Source organism: Gastrolobium bilobum, unplaced genomic scaffold, assembly GCF_033153095.1.
Source record: "Gastrolobium bilobum isolate Gb01-03AN ecotype WA unplaced genomic scaffold, APGP_CSIRO_Gbil_v1 utg47204, whole genome shotgun sequence".
Taxonomy (NCBI): domain Eukaryota; kingdom Viridiplantae; phylum Streptophyta; class Magnoliopsida; order Fabales; family Fabaceae; genus Gastrolobium; species Gastrolobium bilobum.
The window spans coordinates 21,458-34,634 of NW_026895562.1; positions in this window are offsets into that span (position 1 = coordinate 21,458).

A 13,177-nucleotide genomic window follows, 5' to 3' on the forward strand; every position below is an offset into this window, starting at 1 on the left:
GCAAAGCATTTAAAAATGGCCATTTAAATGGTTTCACTCGTTTCAGTGAAGTTTTAATTTCACAAAGTGTAACGATATTTGTACAAACTAAAAGTTATTTCTCAATTACTTTCGTGTCGGCATTGAATGACACTTAGTCTTTAATATATATAAGCATTGAATAACACTTAGTCTTTAATATATATATATATATATATATATATATATATATATAGAGAGAGAGAATGATCAATTTACAAATATTTTTTATAAATTTTTGCAAATCACACTATGTACTTCCGGGAGAACATAGTGTAGTTTGCAAACAAAAAATTTGTAAATATAATCATCCCCTATATATATATATATATATATATATATATATATATATATATATATATATATATATATATGTATGAGGTAAGATACTTTGACACCGGTGTCAAATTTGAAATTTGACACCGGTGTCAAATTGACACCTCATTTGACACCTCTCTATATATATATGTGTGTGTGTGCTTATCATTTCTCAAGCTGCTTGAGACAATGTTATCTTCGGCTACTAAATCATAATCGTACAAAGATGGATCAATGGTGATAAAGGAAGAGAGAGAAAAAGAGAATCATATCCATTCAAAGGTGAATCAATTAATATAAAGAAATAAATAAACAAAACGACGTAGTTTTGGGGTGGCCGGAGATAACATTGTCTCAAGCAACTTGAGAAATGTTTTTCCATATATGGGCTTAACATTTCTGCAGCAGCCGTAGATAGTGTTATCTACAGCTGACACAGAAAAGTGGGCCCCACAGCTTTAAAAAAAAAAAAAAAAACTTAGGATCCGTTGTCGTATCCTAGGATTCGGACGCGGATCCTTGCTTGCTGTAGGTACAACAGCTGCAGAAATTATTTTGCCTATATATATATATATATATATATATATATATATATTCTCATGTTGTAGGAGATAATTTTATTTCCTACACGTATATAAAAGTATGTAGGGTCATATAAGGAAAAAAGTGAAAAAGAAAAAACATGTGCCCTATATACTTTTATATGTACGTAGGAAATAATTTTATTTCCTATAATATATATTTTTATATATATATATATATATATATATATATATATATATATATATAGGAATGATCTGTTTACAATTTTTTTTTACAAATTGCACTAAATATGATCGGTCATACACTCTTGATTAAAGTATGACCGATCAGATATAGTATAATTTATAAGAGTTTGTAAATAAAAAATATATAAATATAACATTCCCTATATATATATATATATATATATATATATATATGAATCATAGGAACCCTACCACACATAGTGTACCATAGCTTCATTCTTCTAGAATGTCTTTTGCTGTAAGAATACTATTTAAGGTGTGCATGACAATTATTATATTTTCTAGCACTATTTCTGAAATGAAAAAATTATTTTCTATTTTGTGTTTTGGAACAATTTTGGAGAAAAAAAACATATTTGACAACCTATTCTATTTTTATTTCAAGAATAAGAATTGTGATAACATAACAAATAATAGAATAAAAAAATATTTATATTAAGCATAATTTTTTTCGGATTATCACTTTCCTTTTCATCGGTGGTGGCGATGGTGGCGGTGGCGTGGTGATAGTGTGATGACATGGTGGTGATGGTGACTACAGTGACTGCGGCTATGGTGGTAATGGTGACAGTAGTGGCTACGACAATGGTGGTGGTAATAATGGCGGCGGTTGCGTCGATGATGGTAGCATGGTGGTGGCGATGGTGGTGGTGGTGGTGGTTGGTAACAGTGGTGGTGGTGTTGATAGTGGTGGTAGTGGTAGTGATGGTGATGGTAGTGGTGGAGAGTGATTAAGAAAGACAACTGTTTCTCATTGTGTGCTCGGGAATAAAAAAATAGAATTTTTTTTATTCTTTTTTTTTTTTTCAGTATTGAAATTGAACCTGTTTATTCTCAAGAACAAAAAAATAAACCAATTTTGTCAAATATTGTTTCTATCCATTTTTATTCCCAAAAACAAAAATTGAAAAAAAAAATTAATTTTAAGAAGGTATGCACACTCGTACTGGATACCACATTCAATCCTTACTAGTTTTTGTATTCTGGAACATTTTTAAAAATTACAGTCTATAAACGCATTTAATCATTACTAGTTTTTGTATTATAGATCTGAATGAACAGAAAATGATTACTGATTTTTTTTATATATATATTCTTCAATTTCAGTACATTTTTGTGATATTCGTAATTTTGACTTACAGTCTATAGAAAAGTTTGACCATTAATTTTTTATTTTTTTATTTTTGGTTATGCATCAACAAGATTGCTGGTATGGTTATGAATGTCGTTACCGTAGTGAAGAGCTGCCCATGCCCAACTACTGTCGTGTATATATGGTGTAAATAATTTTCTTTCCAATTGAGGATCTTTGTTTTCAATCTTTTCTTTGAGAAAAAACAAAATGCTGCGTTAAGTATTGTCTTCCTTAAGAGAAAGAGCTGTTATTTGCTGCAATTCAAAGATGAAAAGCTAATTATTTAATACAAAACATATATTGAAAAGGTAATTTATTATCTCTATAACAATTTTTTTTTGGTAAGGTAAAGGGAACAACCCCAAACTATAACAAAATTTTTAAGAGTTATATTACTTGCATGAGATAATATAACTTCCTACAGATTCATTGATTTTTGTGTTTTTTTTTTCTTTTTAATAAATAATGGGACCCACTACATGATTATATCTATAATATGAGATAATATATCTCTTATTACATTCAGAATAATATAACCCAGATTTTAATCTATGATTCTTCTGTATAATAAAAATAAAATTTCACTTTATATACAATAAAATTCATATCATGCGATTGACTGATTAGTTGACCACATAAATCTTATTTATTGGTAGAAATAAATCGCATTTTAATTATGAAAAATATTTCTTCTATTACATTAGAAATAATTTATTTCCTGTAACTCAAAATTAGTCATTTTGAGATTTGAAAACAAATATAAGACGTTTTGAAAATTTTGCTTCTCCCAATGACAATAAACTTTTTTTTTATACAAGTAGAAATCAAACACATAATCTAATACAACATATCCAAAATTCTCACCACTAGACCAATCGTAATAGCTTCAATATAAATTTTTCTAAAACATCATTTATTTATTTTCTCCAAACCCTAAAATAATGTTATTTTTGTTAAAAATCGACAATCACACAAATCGCAAACGAAAAAGAGAAAGAGAGAGAATAGAAACAATGATTTACCCTAGTTCATCCAATTTAGGCTACGTCCAGCTTGTCTGTACTATATTCACCTCACCGACAAGTTATTTGATTTACAAAGAAAATATAAATAGGATTAGAAAACTCTAAGAATAGCTATTCAGGGATCAAGCCCAAATTACTAAGAAAAGAAAAAAAATACAATAAATAAGCAGCTATTCTGCTGACCCTGATAACAAGGTCCTCATCAGTATGTGAAGTATGAGTTATACCTAACAATTTTGGGTCCAAGAAATAATTTTATTTTCAAAATACCGAACCTCTTTAATTTATAGATAAACGTGTTATATATGTTAAACATTATAATTACAACATTATTATTTATTGATGATATAAATAGATTTATATCGATAATAAATTAATATCAATCATTTAAAAATTTTAAAACAAAATTCTTTTTTGAACGAAGTTATAAAAATCAAATAAATTGTGCATTCCTATTAAAACATAGTATTTAACTTAATAAAAAAATTATCTTTAGGCGTAGCAGGAACAAGGGAAGAGTAAACACTGAGTGTAATAAGTATTATTGTTATTTTCTAAATACGAAATTAACATCAAAGGTATTAATTTAATTGATTTGATATTAGCCATTCCTATCTTGAACTCGGACTTTGCTTTATTCTTTTGGTCTCATCTCCATTTTTCATATCTCTTTAACTCTTAACCCTTTAAGGCTAAAAAATATAATTCCCTTTTTCATGAGCGGCGTAGTTAACGATATCCTATATACGAAGCAAATACACATTATGAACTATAAAAATTAAAGATGTATATTCCATGCCAATAAAATAACACTCAATTATGCAGTAAATAATTAAAAAGGTTTGGTGTTCAATTCCTTTTCTCATTTTTTTTGTTGAAAAGTTGGTGTTAAATTCTTGCAACTTGTAAGTATCTGGTTCTTTCTTTCCTTTCAAAAGCTTAGTATCAAATATTATTCCTTAGGTTTAGAAAAAGAAAAATTCTCACTAAGCCAAGTGTTGACAACAGATGTCACACACTATGTGGACTGTAAGCTCCTTAATTTGAAGATAATGTTATGCCTTCAACTACTTGGATTAATTGACATGATTATTCTACCTTAATTAATGATATGTTGGAGTTATGCGTACGCAATTATATATTAAAAATTTGGAAAAAATTTTATTGCCATTGTAATCTATGATATATTGATATTTCAAAAAATCTAACATGTCGCATCCGTCTATCCAACACTCAACACATGTTGCAGAGACTCAAAAAAAGAGTTCAAATGTTGCGTAGCGTTGCTTTTTTAGTTCCAACTATTAAAAGCGTTGGATTACGATTACTATTTTATTGAGTTTAATATAAATATTTGTGATATGTTATGTTTCTTTATAAATTTAATGGGTATTATAAGTTTAGTTTTTTTTGTTAAATTATTGAATATTAAATATAATATACACTACATAAATTAAAAATATTATTTAATATCAAAACATATTCTAATGTGTCGAAATCTAATATTTTTTAAAATTAAAATATCAGAATATCGTGTCGTATCGTATCTCATATCTGTGTCGATGTGGCATAGATTGTAATTATGTCTTATTCAACTGAATCAATTACTCAATGAATAAATAATAAAATGACAAATTCATTGATAGGTGCTGAGATGCACGGACACGTTGTTTAAAAAAATATGTGTCAAATATGTGTCGAATACCGACACTTTTCGACGCGTCCGATACGCGGTCAATATTTTTCAACACGTGGTCAATGCTCCGACACGCTTCTGACAAGCGGTCAACGTTTTTCGACATGTTTATATATATATATATATCCAAATTTTATTTCATTTTATCTTTTTAACTCAATATAAAAAATTAATTTATAAATCAAATATTTTCTGATATGAAATTTGACCTGAAAAATTAAAAAGACATGAAAAATTATTTTTCTTTATATTTATATTATAAAATTTAAATCTTTGATTGATTATATGACTTATTATGAGCTGCTATATATATATTAAATGTAAACTATATTATACATATTAAAAATATTATTTAATATCAAAACGTGTCATAATGTATCAAAATCTAATATTTTTAAAATTAACGTGTCGGCTTATTGTGTCGTGTTCCATGTTAATGTGGGTGCATCATAGGATAGGTGTACCTGAGTACGAGATTAGTTGAGGGAAGGAAGGGGTAAGCAAGATGTCGTTATGTTAGGTGACTGTATATCGCAAGCAATTTTATAAAAATTGGACCGATCCGGCCGGGTCAACCCTAAAATCAGGGAACCGGTTATATAATCAGTTCAAGTTTTATATTAGACCGGTCATGTAATAGAATCGGTGTGATTCAGTCAGTTTTTGTAAAAATCGGTGACCCAATCGGTTCAATCGATGACCCGGCCCAGTTCATAAAAAAAATATAGTTTGTTGTCATCAATTGATGCCATTTTTTTTTACTCTCACACACAAATGGTTTGTTTTCTTTTGAAATATTTGAGTGATCTGTTGCTTATTGAGTTACATAAGTTATGTACCTATAACACTAATTATTATCTTGATTATTCAATATGCAGCGAATTTTGATTTTATTTATAGTTAAAGATGCCATCTACTAAACCTGAAGCACCAATATCATAAATATTATATGTTTGATTGATCTTTTGTTAGACAATAATGTTCAATTTATTATTTTTTATATTAAAATATTTGAAATTGATATAATTTTTTTACAAGTATTTGAGTATATTTATAATTTTTTAATATAAATTATAAATTTACATATATTTACTGAGTCATGCGGTTGAACTAATAACCCACTGATTAAACTCAATTAAACTCAGTATCTCGATCGGATCAATAATCGAATCAAATTTAATAACATTGATCCCAATACATATCGAATTTTGCCACGTACATCTAGACGAGAGTTAATGTTTTTCTTACATATGTGCAAGAAGTATAAACCAAAAATTACATTAATAAATTTAAGGGGAATGATTCGTTTACAAACTTTTTTAAATTTTTTTACAAATTACATTATGTTCTCCCGGGAGAACACAATGTAATAAGTATTCTCCCGGGAGAAGATAGTGTAGTTTGTAAACAAAAAAGTTTGTAAATATAACCTGCTCCTAAATTTAATATCATGTAATGATAAGGAGCCAACATTATAACGTATTATCCTTTAAATTTTAAAAAATATTTTTGAGATTTAAGAAAATATATTTTATCTAAAACTATGATCAGAAAAAATTTAAAATCAATTTAAAATTTTTAGGATTAAAATTAGTTCTCTAAAATTACAAGAGAAGAATTAATATAAAAAAGTATATAATAATAATCATAATATAAACGCATTGTTATTTTAATTTTGGCGATGATTGACACTGTATGAATATTTGAAAAGCATTGTAATATTAGTAAAATAAATTTTAAAAAAAATAGGGATGAAGTATTTTCTGTGAACTGTGAAATATCTTTGAATCGGTCATAAGGATTCTTTACAGTATTGTTGCTAGGGGTGAAACTGGGTCAGACTGATTTACAGGGGCCTACAGCTCGGCCTACGTCAGGTCAAATCTGACCTAATATATTTCGTAAAATAGGTCGGGCTTGACCTTGAAAAAGCTTGTTTAATAAATAGGCCGTAGACCCACTTTAACAAGGTCTGGCCTATAAGCCTACAGGCCGGCCTATATTGTACTTTTTATTTTAAATAAAATAAAATAGAATAAGTATGTCTTGAAAAAAAATAAAATATATAAATTTAATCAATTGCAATTGTTTATAACTTAATTATATTCAATTATATTTTAATAGAAATTTGACTTTATTTCTTATGTAGGAGGAACCAACATCTCAACATGTTAGATTGTGTATATGAATATATTAAAAGGTTTTTGGGAGAGGTTATACTTACTACAAGCATCATGATGTGTTTGTTGAATTCATGTAGTTATTTTAATTTACATATAATGGATTTGTTTGTTGGATCTGATGAAATATATGTTATTTAATTTGAGCATTTTTCTTTTGAAAGTGACCTTAATGCAGATTGTGATGAGTTTTGTTGTGATTCATGATTCTGTTTAGATGTTAAAATTGTGATTTTTGGTTTAGTAACAGAATTTGAATATTTTGTGAAGTTAATTCATGGTTATGCTTGGAAGTTAAAAATTAACAGGCTAACGGGTTAGGGCAGACCATTTGTTTTTTTATAACGGATCAAGTCAAACTAACAGTTAGACTCTTACTAGGCTTAGGCCATGCAAAGTTGAATTTTTTTTTTGACATAAGCTTGGGCTTTTTAGGAAAAAGCTTGGTCCAGCGCAGTCCACTTTCACCCTAATTGTAGCCAATAGTCGTAGATCTTAGTTTTTGTCCACAATTATTTATTTACAAATAGAGAGTCGCATAGGTAAGGTACTTGCTATTGGTTTATTTCAAATGGATAGCCTCATATTATTATATAAAAATAGTAATATCAATAATATCAATAATTGTTCACTAGATTGCAAACTCACCCAAATTGCATTTATATATTTCTGCAGATAAAAATAAAGTTAAATTATCTACTTAAAAAAATAGAGTTAACTTCTTATTGCACTCTCTAATTCTGTTGAGAGAGACTAATTTGATTATTAAATGAATATGACACATTGTCCCAGCAAGGTTTAAATTCTAAATTATTATTTTTTAGTAAATTCTAAATTATTTATTGTAGATGTGTGTGGAAGTCTTAAAGACTATTATTCTAAGAATTCCTCTATTATTTTTATAAACAGGTTATTGATAAGTTTAAGAGATAAGTTATATTTACAAACTTTTTATTTATAAACTCTTACAAACTACACTATATACTCCAGGGAGTACATTTTCAAGTTAGTGTACTCCACAAAGTACATAACAAAAAATATATAAATATAACTCTCCCCTAAGTTTAAAGCATAATTTGATTTAAGATATTGTTTGGTAGATAATACTACATAAGCTTGCGATATTATTAGTTTATGTAGGGGCTGACTCGAGATTAGGTCATGATATGTAAGAAATGAAACAAAGTATATGTAAGCGCAATTGGATCTACGGAAGCGTTTTAGACTATTGCGGTTTGGGATGCAACAGATAATCATCATTTATGATTACCTCTTGTAGTGCAGATCGTAGATGATGCTCCACGAATTAGCATCCTCTGTGTCTTAGCATGAAGTCATGAACTGATATCTCCTGTGTCACAACACGAACAGATCTCTCTAGAACGAATAAATCTCTCCGCTCTCTGCCAAACCTTCCAAACTATCTCTCAAGGGAGAAAGGGAAGTGTGTGGGTACTTTTTCAGACCTGAGCTTACCTCTTCTATTCAATGACCTAAAGGCTGATGACTTAAGCGGTAGTATATATACGGGTGCTAAGAATTCTTATCCCTAAGCTCTTTATGGACTCTAGGCTTCTTGGTTTCTTCTCATACTCTTAGCTCATTTGGGCTTTAGTAAAAGAGCTCAAACCCAACAATCTCTCACTTGCTCTTTTGGGTATAAACTTGAGTCCAAAACCCAAGACCATGTAACCCATAAGTCATCGTTAACTGAAAACCACCCCATCTCTTGTCTCAAGCTAGCCTGGGGATCTACCATATGATATTAATCAAGCCTTCTGATAATTAACGAATGATTATCGAATTTGGTGCTACTCCACTAAAAGCCCGAACTTGAACTCCAAGATTAATAACACATTTATAACATGAATATGCATCGCCCCATTGTAGAATGTCAATAATTGATTGATGTTTTCTGTTACTCAATTAATTATTTATTCCCTTGACTCTGATAGTTTCTTTAATGGATTACATGCACTAACCAGTGTCTTTAATATCCAAGTACCGAACCATATTAAGGGGACATATCTTATAAATTCCATGTTGTTTATCTCATAAATATCGATAATAAAATAATCTAACTCCCAAAATACTGAGTTATTGGTTGTCAATAGATCGAGCCTCACCCATTGGTAAATCAAAAAATGAAAACTATTTGATTACCTATTTAAAATAAACTCAGGATTAAGAGCAATTATATACTTATAGTTATCTAGAGATTTAATACCTTGTGATAGAAAATAACCTTAATCAAATCTCTCCTTGATCCTTTCAATATGAATATTAATTCACACCAATATTTTACAGTGATTTGGACAAAATCATTTCATAAAATATTGCAGCCTAAATAAAGTGCCCAACTTTATTTAAAAGTTGTGAATCTATTCATCAATTGTGAGAACTTATGATCATGTCCTCCATGAACGTATCCATATGATCATATACTACACAATTGACCCAGACCTTGATGTTTGTAAATAGTGTGCAAAATAAATAAATAATACCTCGTTTAAAACTTTCAGAAAAATTATAATGTCATAATGTCTTGCTCAAAGAGCACAAAACTAACAAAGTAAAATCCAATCTGCTAAAGCTACAGCAAGTCTGGAATCCTCCTAAGACCCATAGATGTAACATGCCTCTCGAATATACATTCAGGCAAACTCTTGGTAAAAAGGTCAGCAAGATTTTCATGCGATGCCATCTTGGTTACCATTGTGTTTCCTCTTTCAATGATGTCTCAGATCAAGTGGTACTTCCTCTCTATGTGTTTCTGTCTTTTGTGATACTGTGGTTCCTTAGATTGTGCTACGACCCCACTGTTGTCATAGTAAAATGTGATGGGAATACTAGCACCCGATATCACCTGAAGATCCATAAGGAACTTCTTCAACTATGCATCTTCCTTTGCAGCTTCAGATGAAGCTATATACTCAACCTCTGTGGTAGAGTCAGCCAAACACGATTATTTGACACTCCTCCAACAAATGGCCTCGCCATTAAGAGTGAACACATAACATGAGGTCGACTTTCTTGAGTCAATGTCTCCTTGAAAACCTGAGTCTGTGTAACCAATGGTTCAAGACTCCCACTAGAATAAACCAACATATAATATCTCGTTCTTCGAAGGTACTTGAGTATATGCTTAATCGCTATCCAGTGTTCATCTCCGGGGATCAAATTGGTACCGATTTACTACTCCACTGTATAGCAAATATTTGGTCTGGTACAGAAGATAGCATACATGAGACTACTTATTGCTGAAGTATAAGGTATCTTGCTCATGCATTCTCTCTGCTCAGGAGTTTTAGGGGAATTCTCCTTAGAGAGATAAATCCCATGCCTGAAGGGTAAAATTTCCCTTTTGGAATTCTCCATGCTGAACCTGGAAATGATTTCGTCAATGTAAGTGGTCTGGGACAATACCAATATCCTATTCTTTTGATCTCATAAGAGTTTATTACCAAGAATATAATTGGCCTCCGCAGGTCTTTCATATCAAAATGCTTGCTTGGTCAAGTCTTTATGCCTAACAACACCTCCATATCATTTCCAATAAGGAGTATATCATTTACATAAAGCACCAAAAAAGATATTGTTTTCCCATGGATCCTTTTATACACATATGGCTCATCAGGACTTTTCTCAAAACCATAAGATTCAATAGCTTGATCAAACCTAATATTCCATGACTTGGATGTTTGCTCGAGTCCATAGATAGAACTTGCACACCATGTGTTCTTTCCCTTTGGGTTGCTATATATAGATATCCTCTTCTATATTTCCATTTAGAAAAGCAGTTTTGACATCCATTTGCCAAATCTCATAATCAAGACTTGCTGCAACAGCTAAGATAATCCGGATGGACTTGAGCATGGCTACTGGTGAAAAGGTTTCTTCATAGTCTACACCTTCTATTTGGGTGTATCCTTTTGCCACCAATCTAGCTTTGAATATTTCAACATTCCCGTTCGATCCTCTCTTTCTCTTGTGGATCCATTTACACCTAATGAGTTTTATCCCTTTAGGTTCTTTTAAGAGAGTCTAAACTGAGTTGGAATACATAGATACCATTTCACTGTTCATAGCCCCAAAGTCACCCCTGAGCATCTACATCTTCTAGTGCCTCGTCGTAACAAGTGGGATCATCATCTCTTTCAGTGGTGACATCCTGATACGATTCACCCAACAAAAGATATCTTGCGGGTTTACGAATCAATCTCCCACTACGACTTTACTGCATTTATTGTTGTGCATCTACTTACAAATCTAAAAAGGATGGGGAAGGGGTTTCCAAAAGAGGAGAACCCCAAAGCCAATCTCACATGTTCAAATCACACACAGAAAGCTAAAAGCTATTGAAAGAAAATAGAAGGCAATTTAAATGGACATTAGTAGCGTCTGGGAAAACCTGTTTAAGGTAGTAGATAGAAACAAGAATAACTTGTGACCAAGCTCCAGACATTAGAAAATCCAGTGAAAACAACAGAGAAACCGAGGAAGAACACACAGGGAATGGAGAGTGAAGAGTTTCCCGAAAGTGAAATAAAATGTGTATGAACAAAATGAAGCAACCCTTTAAGCGCGAAATTGAATGGTCCGGGCAAAAAAGGTAATCTCATAAGGCAATCATTAAATGTGGCTCATTATGATGTGCGAAATGTAAGGGCAATGTGCGCACCTCACAAAGTGACACATGGACTTGCGTAACCGCCAAGGAAACGGTGAAGAGACGAGAGGTCACCTTGACATGATGGCATTTTAGGCTTTAACAATGACACAACCTTGGCCATTCACCACGTCAAATGCAGTCACTTGGATGTCCGACCTCAACCTTGATATATGTGGTCAAGACCCTCACCTCGGCTCAAAATGAGCCAGAGCTGGCTGAATTCGAGGCATAGATTCCTGGGGAACCTCGATTCGTGGACAATCATAGCAAAATTTTTAAAATACCCCAGCCAAATACGAGATCAACCACAACGAACGCATGTCAACCCGGTCCTAAATGGAAGCTCTAGTCAAGTTTATCAGCTTGGTATGATCGAGATTCTCAACAGATCTTTACTAGTATCTGAGCTCTCAAACTATAAGGCTGGGGAGAGCAACTGTTATGGACCCAGATATGAGATCTTTATCTCAACAACCTAATCACTAGAAGATCAAGGGATAAGATCTCTATCCCAACAACCAAATCAACTTAGCTAACAACCTAGAGGTATCCAAGGCCCAAACTCAAGAAGATAAACGCTATAAATAAAGGCTAAAGAACCTAGGTACATATTTTTGGCTCATTTATATTACTGCCACCACTGTGCACACACCACGCCTTGGCTATACGCCTTTCATTTTGTGCACAGTGATCCATACACCTTTACAGAATCTCTCCTATAGATATCCATGAGCATACAAATCCCACATTGAGCTATCATCCATCGGGTGAACATTCACTGTCTATCTGCACTGAACACCTATAAATCTTATACACTTAAATCCAATAGGTATATCAATTACTTCATTAATTATGATAAATCATGTTAATTAATTATAATAGGTTTATATTAATTAATTATGTAATTAGCATCATGTAACTAAGGCTTATAAAAGCATTTGTAAATATTCAAAGCGATTGATAGACGTGGCTTAATGTAATCAAGCGTGCTAATGGTCCAAACTTCAAACTAGCTACTAATTTTGATCCAACAATTATCATAGATTTGTGTTCAGTTGTGTTATAACTCGTGGTGTATAGCAATTTGTACATCTTTTTTTCACTCATTCATAAATAATTAGTAGAATGTTTGAAATGAGCCAACTCAGGTTAAATTTAACATAGTATATAGAGTCGATCCTATTTTATTAAGAGAACTCTTGAAAGTTAAGATATTATATTTAAGAGAAATTACTAAAAAAATACTTGATTAATTAAAATTGTAATTATTAGTGTTATGGACCTTACAAAGGCCCATATTCTAGAAGGACCAATAAAAGACAGCACAGAAGTACACTCTTTCAGG